Source organism: Salarias fasciatus, chromosome 11 (genome assembly GCF_902148845.1).
Source record: "Salarias fasciatus chromosome 11, fSalaFa1.1, whole genome shotgun sequence".
Classification (NCBI taxonomy): Eukaryota; Metazoa; Chordata; class Actinopteri; order Blenniiformes; family Blenniidae; genus Salarias; species Salarias fasciatus.
Genome location: NC_043755.1, coordinates 32,246,997 through 32,262,208, shown reverse-complemented (window position 1 = coordinate 32,262,208; position 15,212 = coordinate 32,246,997). Strand labels below are relative to the sequence as shown.

General features: G+C 44.2%; 1 pseudogene; it reads left to right on the top strand.

The window, feature by feature from the left end:
• The window catches only part of LOC115396291 (chondroitin sulfate proteoglycan 5-like), a 56,377-nt pseudogene extending 45,009 nt beyond the window's left edge, over positions 1-11,368 (top strand).
• The last annotated feature ends 3,844 nt before the right edge of the window (positions 11,369-15,212 follow it).

Here is a 15,212-nt window from a genome sequence, read left to right as displayed (position 1 = left end):
GATGTCATTGGTTCTCTGGATCCAGCTGAAAGTAGGGCAGTCTGAGCAGAGGAGGTGGGGGTGGATGGAGGGAGGGAGGCGGGGTTGACCTACATACAGCTGTGCGACCTGAGGGGTGCGAGCAGCTCCGAGAGAGACAACACCGCCTCATCAAGTGGTCGGCCGAAAGACATCCAAGAGGAGGAAGAAGGTGGTGGAGGAGATTAGAGGAGTGGAGGGAAAAGAAAAAAAAGGAGGGCAGGATGAGATGGAGGGGGGAGGGGGGAGGAGGAGGAAAGAGAAAGTGAAAGAGGAAGAAGAGAGGGCGGTTACAGAGGAAAAAAGCTCAGCATGACACATTCACAGGAGTGTGTGTGTGTGTGTGTGTGTGTGTGTGTGTGTGTGTGTGTGTGTGTGTGTGTGAGTGTGTGCGCTGCTGCTGACAAGGCTCATGAATACATGAGACTCCCACACTCCCCCATCTGCTGCTGGTAATTGCAGTCGCAGTGTTTCTCTGCCGCAGTCGCGATCAGATGAAACATCTCGGTCCAGATAAAGAGCGAGGAAGAAGAAAAGAAGAGCGCGCTCCTTCATTCAAGAGATTTTTAATTTCCTGGTGGGTTTTAAAGTTAAAGCGACGTTTTTTACAGCTGTCATAAACCTTAAAGGTAATCTAAAACTGCAAAGTACATTTTATTTTATTTTAGTTATGAAGTTTATATATAAAGACAGCTGACTGGACAAGTTGTAAATGCCTGGAGTGTCTCACTCGCCCCTGGTGGCCGGTTGCAGTGTAGGTCATAAACCCTGCTCAACATGAAGATAGTGGATATTTAATATTCCAGGTCGAATCTGTTGTCCAAAGAAGCCTTTCTGTGATTTTTTTTTTTTTTTGAACCACCTGAAGCTGCCTCTATACACACGAGCACTGGAAATGCTGACATGCTGTACCTGGTCAGTGGTGGCGCTGTAACACCGCCACATAACCACCACATGACCAGGTGGGGCTTCGATATGAACAGAGCTGTTTCTCTGCAGGGAAAATTGACAGTAAAGCAGTTTGCAGAATTAAAATGACAATTGTTAAAAAAAAGAGTTTTTGCCTTCATAAAATTCAAATTTAGATATAAATTTGATCACTTTTTAATGTTATTTGATCAGTAAAATGAGTTTTAGAAGTAGTCACTGAGCAACGGTTTGCTGATATCTCACATATCGCCGTGTGAACAACCTCGAATTTTCTTGGAAATTGAGTCGAGAAGAAGGAAGATGTTAGTGCGATAAAACCTTCTAATACGCAAAGGGAGGATGTTGGGGTGGATGGATGGTTTGACAAAACAACAAACTGTAGCTTCTGTATGTTTCCATGGAGACGTGAATGTAAAGGGTGAAAAAAATTAAAACACAAAAGTTCTGTTTACTTTTTGTTTGTGTTTTTGATAGTTTCTCTGTTTCTTGGATCTCTTTCTCCTGCTCTAAAAGCCACATTTCACTCCTGATCAATCCTCCGTCGCTGGGTGGAAGATAGTTAACTTGGCTAATTTAGAGTCAGATTCTTTCCAGTTAAAAATAGTCCCATCTCGGTGCAGAGTAATTTATCTGAAAACATCATCTTCATGCAGTTTGGCTGCATTTTTTTTTCAAACATGGAGACATTAGATGAACTTATGAACCTGAGGTAGTTTATCGTCTGTTGAAGACACAGAAACCTCATTAGAAAGGTGAAACATTTCATTTTCTCTGCTTTGAGACGTTCTCGGATAACCTTGCGTGCAGTATGTTGTGTTTATACGCCGTGTTGCATCACAGATGAAACGTTTCTTTTAAATTCTGTTTTGCAGTTCAGAATCTTGCTGTCTCACTAATGCTGCTCTCTTGCTTTTTCTCCCCCCCACTATGTCTCTGATGATCCCGTCTTCTTTTTTTTTTTCCTCTGCTATGAAATCTTTCTCAATTTGCCTTTTCTCTTTCCTCACCTGTTCTCCTGTTGTTTTCCTTTAACCGTCCTCAACCTTCCTCATTTGGATTTGTTCTCGTCACCTCGCCACTCTTCTCTTCCTCCCACTTTATCTTTCCTTCTTTTTCCTTTTCTAACTTCTGGATCCTTCCTAAATCTCTTCTCCTTTCTTTTTTTCTGCTGGTTGTCCTACATTCATTCTTCTGCCTCGCTGCTTGGCTCCAAAATATCACCGGTGTCTTCCTCTCTCTCTTTCCCTCCTTTCTTGGCTCCATTTCTTGTCCTTAAACCGCTCTAACTTTCCTTCGTCTTTCTCTCCCTCCTCCCCCTCCGTCCTCCGGCGCCCAGCAGTAAGTACCGGCCTTCATCGGAGCAGCACAATGATAATTTCTCGCTGTCCACCATCGCTGAGGGCTCCCACCCAAATGTAAGGAAACTGTGCGACACCCCTCCTAACGTCCCTCATGCCCGTGCATTGGCTTACTATGATAACATTATCTGTCAGGTAACGTGGTTCTCGCCTCTCTCTCACCCCTTTTTCTGCATCCCCCCCTGCAAAAACCCTGCCCGGGCCCCTCGACTCCCCCTCCAAATGCATGGGCATGAGTATTCTCCGCGGCTCCGAGGTGTGCAGCGGGGGGGGGGAAGGGATGGGCGGGGTCCCAAGGCGAGGAAGGCACCGGTTTTTCCTAAATCTGATGGGAGGGAAAAGGCGATGGAAGTCCATAAATGAGCACGTACTGCAGATTTTATACACGTTTTTTGATTTTTTAAGTTGATAATTGAGTATTAAAGCCGATTTATCATTAATTATTTACTTATTAACTTTACATTCAAGTGCAGTTCAACTGAAAAATAATCAAACTCCTACAATAGCTTTGTGCATGATTTCTAGTCAGAGAGCAGAAACAAGCAGATAAATGCAGACTTCCTATGTATTTAGAGGAGAAACACTTGCAAAACAAACACCAAGGTGGTTCATGATCCCGAGGGGAAGGTGACAGTGTAACGCTTTTTGGTCCTGAATGACATGCGCTGCAGAAGATTTTTATGTCCTGAACGGCTCCTGATAAAACCTGGAGATCAGAACATTCTGATGTGATTTGATACGAAGCAGCATGTTAAAGAAGTTACTCATGAAAAAGAAAAGCTCCAGTGAATGTGTGAAATGACTGGAGGGAGGATGAGTTTGGATTGGCAGAAACAAATATCCAAAAGAAGACTGGGTCCTTGCAGCCAGTTACCGTGGCAACACACAGACTGTCAGGCCTTGTAGTTTCACTGTGATTATTGATTCAGTTTGCTGGTTTATCGCTTTACTGATTGGATAAAGTCTTGAAACGTCCATGGAAACCTTGATTTCAAGGTGAAAACGTCCGTCAACTCATAGGTATTTATTTACTGTAAGCAGACCCCATGGTTTCTGTAATCTGTTTCCACGCAGCGGGATTCTGTAAACGTCTCACTTGTGTCCTGACGCAGACCAGACGTTGCATAAATCAGCTCCGGGTGAGTCTGGGCACCAACACAGCCGGGGTCAGAGGTTAAATTCCCCCTGAATCCATGCAGGGTGAACATTTATGGACTGTCCTCTGCGTGCAGACGCTAACCGAGCCGCTCTAAGCTCAAACGTCCTCGCCGCGACCCCTCCCCATCCCACCTCTTCCTCACCTGCCTTCGCTCTGAGCGCGGTGTGACATGGCATGCCTGCTCTGTCGCTCACATGCGCCACGGTGGCCATGTCAGCCTCCGCAGCTCTGCTTAACGCTTTCCGTTTCCAGATCTGTATGTCTAACGATATGCCTGCCTGACCTGTTTATCCTGAAAGTGGGTGGGAGAGTGGGGGGGTGGGGGGGCTGTTAAAACCACACAAAACTGGGTTTGATGTCACGAGCAGGTAAGCTAACCAGGTGCTGGGGTATCTGTGTGGATTCATCAGGATAAACATCTGAGATGCAACGTCTCGCTGCCACCTGAAGAAGCGACCGGTGCCTCGCTAACGGAAGCATGGGTAGCCGGTAGCGCTAACGCTGGAGTTGTAGCAGCATGGGTAGTCGTAGTGCTACAACGGGAATAGACTTTGTTTCTTTGTTTTTGTTTTATTTTTCAAATTTTGAGTCTGCTTAGGATGTGGTACCACCCTCTAACAACTCCATCAGTAGTTTTGTTCTCTTTTCTGACTGGACCGTGTGTAGCAGTTCTCCTCCTCAGTCTCCTTTCGTTCCGTTCAACAGTGTAAATTGAGTCTTTAGAGCCCAGAGTGTGTGACCCTCTCATCATAACTACAACTAAATCTCATCTTCATCACACTGATATCCCATAAATCCCTAAATAGACCTCAAAAAAATCAATCTCATCTTCATAATGTAATAACATTGCTGAAATTCATCCTCCTATCTCAACACAACCAAATGTCAAACTCCCCAAAATCCCCTCTCATCCACTGGGTTGAGTAGTATTTGTAAATAAATGGTTTATTTTCAGATATATGATGGTGATTATGATCTGGATTAAAGGTTCAGCACTAAACCTTTTCCAGTCTTATCTATCAGACAGGTTCCACTTCGTTCGTGTTCATGACTCTAAAGTTAAACTTGGAGTTCCACAGGGTTCTGTGTTGGGACCCATATGCTTCACATTATACTGGCTGTAGAGCTGCCTTGAAATGACAGTGGTGTGTTATATTTGGCAGTATGTAACTAGAATAAAATAATACTTAGTCATTAGGGGTACTATTGAACTGTATTGAGCTCATTTTCAGCCTGTCTTTCACAGTTGGCATCGTCTGATATTTACTGTATATTACATATTTCTCAAAAAACGGTTAATCTGCGGATGTTTTATAGTCAAGTTGACCCAACATTCTGTTTTGAAGAGAATCCTAAATTAAAGTTCATATGAAACCAATACCAGATGCCAGTTTGGCTCAGATTTCTGTCCAGTTATAGCTCACATAATGCAATCCGCCTGTGTTTATGCAGCTAATTTTAATCTGCTTGTGAAATATTATGTCAGATTGGAACACCATCCCACGGTCTGTTTGGTCTAAAAGTTGCACTTCCTGTCCATTTGTTCTATAATATTTCCAACTACTATTCAACCCAGATTTACTCTAGTAAATTTCCCAATCTCTTACAAAACTCATCATTTCCATGTTAAGCATCCTCCAACCAAAAACCAAAACAACCTGCTAGTCCCCCCCCCAAATAAACCCAAAAATGTACCTTCCAATGAAGCGAATAACCCCGATGCCCTTTCCAAACTAACAGCCCGGCGTCTGGCGGAGAACCTCTGCAGAAGGCTGTGTGTTCTGTGGTGATACTGAGGCTCTGTTTCTGCAGCCAGCTGGGAATATCAGCCGACTTCTCCCCTCCGGCTGCTCTCCGTCTCTCTCTGTCTGTTTTATCTGTCTGCCTCTCCTCTCTCCTGCCACTTTATCTCTCCGTCTCTCTGTCCACCTCACCCTCTTCCTTTATCTGTCCGTCCCGGTCTGTCTTTCTCTGAGGATGCCTTGTTGGGTTTTGAGGAGTATAACCCTTTGCCCCGTCCCCCTCCCCTCAGAAAACCATGAGCAGATACACCTGGGAGTGTAAGACCAAAGAGGAGTCCGACTGCGAGGTAAGACCAAATCCAGATACCGAAAAGTCCCGACTGCCCCCCTCGTCTCTCTCACCTTCCCAAGCAGCTCTCATTGTTCCTGTGGCCCTGTCAGTCACCCTCTTCAAGTCTCAGTGAATCAGTCCGAGCCCTCCCCCATTATATCACCTCAATACGCGGACCCAGAAAGCCCATCAGAGAGTGACCCTACGACTGAGGAGACCTCCACCGTCGCTCATTATTTCTCCCGTCATTAAATCCTGGAATATCAAGAGCCAATTTCACAGCGACAGTGAATCGCTGCTGAATCGAAACTGAGACAGTTATGCAAACTGTTATGCAACCGCATGCACTTGTGCTGATTAAATCTAGAATTTAAACATCATTTAAAGTAAAGTAGCAGACCATCTCAGCTCCCACGCTGGTAAAACATTAAAATCTATTCAGAGAAAAAGAACATCCTTTTATAAAATACATTCAGATTTCTTTCTTTTTTTTGTGGCTTCATGAAGTGAGTAAAATTCTGAGTGAAATCACATATATTTCACCAGTTTCAGGACCTTTTTCTTCCTAAAAGTTGAAATGAGCACACGGAGAAAACAAGGAACAGCTGACGACACAAGTAGTAAAGTACTTAATACTAACTGAAGTATTAAACACTAAAGAAGACAAACCAGAACCTGAAGAGAAAAACCAGGATGGAACCCGATCAACATGAAACATCAGGAACCACGAGTGAATAGAACATGAGGGAAAACGTCTCAGGAGGACCTGAATCAAGACGGAGAACAGCAGTCGGCTGGTTAGTTACTGTAACTGTAGTAACTAGTTTTCTCTCTTAAACCAGGATAAACATGAAACCCACAGAATGAGGAAATCTGCATCTGGAGAAATGGACATTTTCAGAACACGTTCCTACTTCTTCATCCCAAAAATATAGCAAAATATGTTTCTTTGCTTTTTATTTTTCTTTTTTTCTGAGCTGAATGTGACCTTTGATGTAAGATATGTTTGACACCCCTGATTTAAAGCCTGAAGGTAAAGTCTGGACAGGATCATATAGAGTTATAAAAACAGCATCAGACCCTGCAGCACGGAGCTCTTGACCTTCTGAGGTCCTTGTCACAAGTCCAGACAGGCTGCGATATCACGCACACACACACACACACACACACACACACACACACACACACACACACACACACACACACACACACACACACACACACACACACGCTAAGGCTTTAATGGCCGAATGAAAATCATCTGAAAAGGTGGGGAACAGAAAGCACACACACACACACACACACACACACACACACACACACACACACACACACACACACACGTGTGTGTTTCCCCAGTAATGGAAGGCTTTGTGTTTCCTTCACGGTGGAAGATTGAACCCACTTGTCCTCAATCTCCCCTTCACAGCCGTTCATGAGGATCCAGCCGCTCCGTCTGCCTCCGCAGCGAACGGTGAAATGGAATTGTTTCCTGTCAATACTAAATAAATTCAGCACCCAAAATGAATTGACCCGACCCAGTCGGCCGGAGTTTTCAGGGCGGATTGCATTTCTATCGACTGAATGAGCTCGGCTGGACGACTTAACTCACGTCAAAACGCCGCAGCGCTTCGCTTCTCGTTCAAACGCTTTCAGATCATCACTGCTCACTAACAGGCATGTTCTGTTTTCACAAGTAAATATGTGAAATATGTCAGTAGTTTGCAGCACCACTATGACCAACTGAACCCAGACATTAACGGTTTACAGAGGAGACAAATTTACTCTGAAATGAGGATTATTTACAGATTCAGCCACACTGTGCACAGCAGAAACGCAGCAAGGAAGAACATTAAAACACTCTTCAGTTCTAAAATAGACGCTAAATAACATTTTTTTACTACGCGTTTTATGCAATTTGCGTTCTTTTTCTTTTTTATAGCACCTCAAGAATCCGGGGTCTTGAAATCCGAAATTGACCACGATCCGCTCATTTCTGGACCAAAACTTTATTTCAGAAATATAATGAAAAACAATGCAGTGATTCTACTCTTTTAAAGCCAAATCTCTACAAGAAGGAGCAGCAGCTTAAAAAACGAAAATGTACTTCTACTCATTGGATATTTGAAAGAAAAGGACTTTTCACATTTGTACTGCTAGAAAATAAAGTGGCCGTCCAATAAGGTGACATTTACCGCAGTGGTCCCCAAATTCTATTCTAAATTCTGTTGACTTTCAGACCTCTGGTACACACACATTCAGCGACATTACTTTTTATGTGGCCTTTTCTTTCTTCCAAAATTAAAATGAATTTTATTGAAATTGAAATAATAATGGAAAAAAAATATTAAACACAAAAAAGAAGCAACAGCAGAAGAAAAAAAATGTTGTAGTGGTGCTTGCAGAAGCTGACAAAGCAAAAAATATCATCATCACTGTTTTTGTGTCAGGAAAGAAGACATTATTTGAAAGACTTCATTGAGATATTTAAGATTGCAAAAGGAAAAAGACAGTCAACAGTTGTTTGCAGCTTCGGTTGTTATCCAAAATTTGAAATAAAGGGACATGTTTTTTAAAATAAATGTGCATTTTTTTACTTGAACATGCAAAGAGCACTGGCATATAAATACACATGAATATGTCCATGTATTGTATAGAAGCATACTTTATATCCATTGTATACAAAGCTTCATTTAGCACAAATATATGAATAAGTTCATATTTAAATAGTGAAACATACGAACATTCATAAAACTCAAAAAAGAAAATGTCCAAAATTGTGTTAAAAAACACAGAAAGTTAAAAACCCTGCTTTGAGGTCTGAGTCCAACAGCTGTCCAGTGCCAGATCAATTCTGCTCCCCTCAGTGTCACTAAGCTGCAAATCCTTTTAGAAATCAGCCGAGCTGTGCAGCCTCCTCCCTCTCTCCGCCCTCGGGACGCCGCGCAAGAGTCCCGAGTCAGACACGGAAACAGCGGTCAAACAACCGTCAGTAAACACAAACAGGCACGTCTCTTATCACGGGCGCACAATTATGCAGACGCTCAAATATTTGGATTTTTGAAGTGTGCTCATGCATAAGAAGAGGCTAATGCAAACACACACAGGTGCAGTGAGTCTCAAATATTGTTAATGAGCTGGAGGGGAAAGAGTGGAAGAGAAACACACAAACACAAACACACTCGCTCCAACTCCGAGTCCGTTATAGAGAAGATTATTATTGGTCGCTGCAGTCCAATCACAAGCAAGAGCCATTTACTGATGTTACTGCGCCTGGAGCAGGAGCAGGCACAGGGAGAACATGCAAACTCCACACAGGAAATACTCCCTGAGGACCGGAATCGAACACGAGGCAGTTTCACGTTGAGGCGGGGAACCACTCAAACCACTGCACCACAGAGTGTTTTATTATCTGTTCAAAGTTTATCACTCACTGGGATTCATGAAGCCACATTCCCAACACAGACAGTCTGAAGTCCGGTCACATTCAGACTAAATCCTTCAACAGCTCTCAGGCTTCAGCGCTTAGTGTCGCCCCTTTAAAGGTCCCATTTTATGCAAAATTCACTTCAGAATGGTTTTCTAGCCATAATGTGTCCCCAGTCTGTGCACGAGGCCCCAGAAGTGAAGAAAGTCCAGCATCTCCCTCACTTGCTGTGAGCTCAAACAGGCGATTCAGAGATTTTAAACTTCATGCGGGGAAATAACTCCTCCCTCAGGTCTGGCAGAACGACGGCGATTCTACGAGCCATCGCGATAAATCCACCGTGAACGCCGTGAGTTGCTGATGAACTGGTTTCCCTGTTAAATGGTGACCTACTTCCTTAGCCGCCATCGTTAATAAATAAGATTAACAAAAAGTCCAACTCTTCGAAGCTTCATTGTAAACGGTGTTTGTCAGGACAGTTACGGTCATCATTTAACAGGGAAGCCATTTCATTTGAAACACCGGAGCCCATTGAAAAGGTTTACAACACGTCACCTTCAAAACCAATCAGGACACCAGGAAGCGTCCATGTGCCTCCATCATCTTCATCATCATCAGAACCCTGTTTATCTCTGTTCCCACCCCCACCCCCCCCAAAACGACACCCACTCAAAAGTCCTCGTGACTCCGTGCCTCCCACCCGCTGCCCGCACCCCTCCACCCGTGCAATGGAAACCCAACAAACGCCAAACATTTTCCAGTTTCACGCTGACGGGAGGACAGAGGGCCCCTATCCCGTAACCATGGAATGACGTATCCGCACGTCCTGCCCGAAGTTACAATCTAGGCCAGCAGCCAGCCGGTAAATGCTCTCCCTGCTCTTCCTTTTCCTCAAAGTGCCGTTGAAATCAAACATTCAATTAGGGTGTGTGTGTGTGTGTGTGTGTATGTGTGTGAGCTGCACTGGCCTCGGGAGTGTGAGCGATGTGTGCCTGACCGTGCTGTGTGTGTGTGTGTGTGTGTGTGTGTGTGGTGTGTGTGCGCGCGCGCTGACGCCCCGGGAGGCCTCCTAGCGGCAGGGTCGATGACGCCATGCAAAATTAATGGCGATAAGAGGCAGGAAAACAGCTAAAATGGACTCTGCAATCGATTCTTCCCCCTCTGACCTGATTTAAGTTCAGATGGATTAAACCTCAAACCCCCTCCCAAACCAAAAAAAAAAAAAGAACTGAACTGCAGTGCCGTTTTGTTCCCTTCCCTATCGACTGCATGGGCGTGTATGATGGTGGTAACCACAGGTAGCCGGTGCAGGTGCACCCTTTCTTTCTGTTCCTTTCTCTTTTTTTTGAGGACTCGATCGACGCTGCAGGTGAGGACCGAGGAGACGAGGCGTTCTGCATGAGCGACCATAACTGTCCATTACTGGGGGGGTGTATTGTTGGGGAGGGTCTTGCATGTTGATGTGCATGTTGCTTCCTGTCTTGCCTGAAGGAGGGTGGGGGCGGGGGTGGGTGGTGGGTGGGGTTGTTGTCGCTCATGCAGCTCACCTCAGCGTCTCCTCGACCAAAACGACATGAAAACAAAACTTCTTACAAGTATGATCAGTTTAAACAGTTTTGAAGTATAATTGTGTTTATTGTAAATTTATAATGGTTCAAATATGCTTTCAGTGTCAGAACTATCAAAATTACTTTAAAATGCGCAACTTAATCCCTATAAACACTCCTGAAATGGCAAAATGAGTAAGAGAGAAACTTGCAAAATAGCTTCTGTTTATTAGAAATTCAGGTCTTGGAGTGTTCTTTGGAAATTAAAATCACATTGGTGCATATAATTTCTGGTTATGGCCAATAAAGTGGTTTAGTGTTAATATTAAGAGGGTCCACTAGTAAAACTTGTCCAAACAGTTTCCAGACTCAGAACCTTTTTAGCCGTTTCTCAAAATGACCACTGGACGGACGCTGCTTGTTGACGAGAGATTGAATCGTAGAATAACCCGTTATGAGAGAAGTGAAAGGGACTCGTTCCTGATGGGGTGAAGTTTAAAAACTGACGGTGTGAGTGATTCTCTGTCCGCGGTTCTAATTGTGCTTTGTACTCCTACCCCTCCACCTCCACCCCTTCCTGGGTAGGATGATCCTAATTCCCAGAACAAACTGGAGGACCCGGTGAAGGCCCCGCCCAAGGAGGACGACTCCCTCAACATCCACAACTCTCTGACCCCCAAACGAGAACCACAAGGTCCTGGGCGAGGAGAACTCCTCGGAGGTAAACTCACTGCAGAACAACATGATGTGAAACAAATCAACACGACCCCCCCCCCCACCCGCAACCCGACACCACCACACCGAGAAACCACAGGGTGCGCCGGCGCCTGGGAGCCTGCGAAAACAACCGGTCAGCCAACCAACCAACCAAACAACCACCCAGCCAGCCAGCCAGCCAGCCAGCCAGCCTGCCAACGTACCAGCCAGTCAACAGTCTGCAACCGTCTCCGACACGGCAACACTGCCACCGGGCGGCCGCCGGTCGCTGCGAAAAAAACGAAAAGAAAAACAAACAAAAAAAAAAAAAACCACGACCACCGTCACCGCCGCCGTCGTCACTGCCCCAGCTGAAAGTAACCCCGCCCCCTCCTGCCCCCCCTGCCGCCGCCTCGCGACCCCCCCTGACCCCACCCCGCGTCCGACATCCAGTCCAGTCACGCCCCTGTTTTGCAGCCCCGCCCCCTCGTTGCTGTCACTCTACTTTCCCCTTATCTTTCTTACCTACACACACACCAACCCACACACACACACACACACACACTTACTGTGAAAAGATGACATAACCACGCTTATGTGTAAACACACACACACACACACACACACCACACACACACACCACACCCTCCCCTGCCTGCATTGGTGTATTTTGTAAAAAGAAAGAAATCATACAGAAGTTTAAAACGTACGTAAAACGTCATTGTAAAAAAAAAAAAAAAAAACTGAGAGAAGAAAACAGTGAAGATAAAGCTACTGAGAGGTTTTGATGTTTGTCTGACTAATCCAGTGAGTATGTATAAATATTGGGAAAAAAAAAAAATCATTTTTTTTGCTTGGATTGATTTAAAAGAAGCAACACAATGTGTCTTGGTTTTCATTGATGTGATTTCTAATCCTTTGATGTACTTGTTTTTTTTTTTTTGTACTTTTTTGGGACTTCGAACAGAGAATAAACAAACGAGATTCAGACAGTTGTTGAAATAAACCTTTTTAACATGACCTGGACGGATCCTGTGTTTTCCTCTGTGTGGCCTCCCTGCTTTTCTTTCCCTGCCGTTGGCTCTCTGCATGGCTTTGAACGCAGCTTATTCGAACCTTGTCGTGTGTGTGCTTCTTGGCTTGCACTTTTTAATCACTATATTCCAATAACTCCACACACACTCTCATTATCAGGATCTTCTTTGCTCAGCTCAGCAGAGTAGAAGTTCACCTGTCGATCACCACGTATTACAGATGAAGCATAATGGCTGCTGCAAAGTGACAATCATCACGAGATTTGGTCTTTCTGCAGCTTTTTACTCCTCCCATGGCCTTGATGGACTGACAGTAGTTGGCTCAGTTGCCATGGAAATGGATTAGCTGCTCTGTATTGAATGAAATACCAAACCATGCCGTAACAGCCTCTCAAACGAGAGGACTCAATCAAGGAATCACTCCCACAGCGCCCAGCAGGTGGGACATTTAAACATGATTTCATAACATCCCTCAGAAACAGAATCACACGAGTCAGTATTGACAGTAACTTTAAAGAAGATATAAATGCACTCTGAAGTTTCAGCAGACTCCTTATCTGCTGCTTTTATTGTCGGTACAGTCTGTGTCGACCCGAACGGTCACCCCGCCTCAGGACGGGATCAGCATGGACCATGGGGAGGAGGACAGGGAATGGAAACCCGTTATTTCAGAGTTTGTTCCCAACCTTTAATTTCCAAAAATGGTTTAAAAATGTCAGAGCATTCACTGTCAGCCTTTCAGCAAGCCAGCAGATCAACACAGCTGATTGTGAAGATGCTCGCTATCAGGCTTTCTGCTGGACCTGGCCATGAATCTTCATGAGATTCAGGTGTGTTGAAGCGGGGAGACATGGAGAACATGCAGGGCTGCGGCCCCCCAGGAAGGCAGTTTGACACCCCTGCCGTAGAAGAAGAACACATGCTAACTGATATGAAAACTGGAAACGAAGAAACTCAGGTAAGAATCAAGGTGTTTTTGAGTCCAGGCTGTAAAAGTTTCTCCAGTTGTGGAACCGCTCTGTGATGAGAACACTTCTGCTCTGGTTCTGCCTTCATCTGTGTGTTTTCCCTCTCCGCTCGGTTCAGCTGAACACACTCAAACACTGGGCTTCGTCTGCTAAAACTCCAAACTTCGAGATGCTTGTCAGGAAGACAGAAACTAGTTCTTCCATTAGTTCCTCCAAACTCAGCGTTACATCAAATATGAAAGCGAGAGCTGCTTCATTCATCAGAAGAAAAGCTCACTTTGGACACTTGAATCCTTTGAAATTCCTCTTTTGGATGAATTTATTTTGAATTTCAGTATCACATGTTTTTCTCCATAGTCCAGTTACAGGTTCAGTGAGTGAGGATTCTCAGCTCACACGCATTCATAAATTCAGCTTTTCTGAGAATACTTTAAAGTAGTTGTGCTTTTAATTGCATACATTTTGCATAAATACACCAAGTCTGTTAAAAATGCCTGTTAAAGAAGTGTTCTGGTTGTTGTCTTAGCCTGTTGATTAATGCTTGAGTAAGTTACTAAATAGTTTTAATAAGACTGTTATCTGTTAATTGAGTGGACACTTGGTTGAAGTTACAAATTTGAAAATGACTTCGCAGTAGTTTGACTTTTTTTTTCTTAGTTTTTAGTTTTTGAAGTAAAGAGTTTAGGTTTTTATTAAAGTTCAGCTAATTGAACACCAAAGAGAACATTTTCCTCTCCAGTGTTGTTAATAGTTTCGGTTCCTCATGAAACCTGTTTTTTATGTTGACTTACTGAAGTCATGCGAAGCTCCATCTTTACATGCAGACAGGAGGAGACGGGGTTTCACTCCACAGTATTATGAGACAGAAGTGAATATGTGTGACGCGTGAGAGTTCTGTTTGGCTAGCATCACTACACCACCACCGATATACAGGAGGTCTCACAGCAGTAATCCCAGAGTTGGTCTGAACGAGGTTTTGTGCAGGTTTGCACCAATTTTTTTTTTTGAATAGTTGAAAACGTAGACTGAGAAATACCCGTTTTTGTAAATACTCTACATGTGACTCAGTCATCAGTACTTTTACAGTGTAATAGTTACCATGAAATATAATAGATATCTAAACAATGCAGCCCTACAGTGATGTGGCTCATCTACAGGTGCTCCCACACAGGAACAGTCGAACCGCGAGCAGGAAGTGCAGGATGTGAGATTGGCTGGAGTTTCATGGACAGTTCACACTCTGAGCCCAGTGTAAATGAAACGGGGACTGGTGTTCACCCCACTGCTTCCCCAGGATGTCATTAAATACACTCTGCCGTGACAGATGTTTTTGTGTGGCAAAACGCACAGAGGTGCACGCTCCAACTTCACCTGACGCCGAATCTCACCAACTCCCAACGTCCACAAGCGTTCAGTCTTTCAGTGGGAATTAAAGCAGTGTGACGTTTCACTGATGGTAATATTAACACCAGTACCTGTGATTCTTTAGCATTTCTACCTCATGGCGTGTTTAAGAGCTGTCTGCAAGTTTGCTGCTTTTTTCAATCATTAACATAAAACACAGAGCATTTTCTTCACACCTCCAGATTATAGAGCATCTGCTTCCTCTAACATCCAGACTATAGAGCATCTTTCTACTAAATGATGGGACTTGATGGGTTCCATCAGGTAAGGAGGATTGGAAAAAAACAATTTGGAGTTCACAATACTATCATTATTTTATTCGTATCCTCTAATTTTCAGAGATTGTTCACAGTTTGAATAGCATTCACTGTCAGCTTGGCAGCAGATGCAGACTCACTCATTTCAAGCGAAAACGTGTCCCGTTTACACAGCAGCGTTCTGAAAACGATGTCTGTCTCCACGGCAACAGCAGAGACGAAGTTCCACCTGGGGAGCCGTTGTCAAAAAATTAAACAGACATTTAAAAGTGCAAACCGACATCCAAAAGTTTTGCGTTTTCCCTTGAAAATGTTGTGTCACATTTTGTAAACGGCCCCTA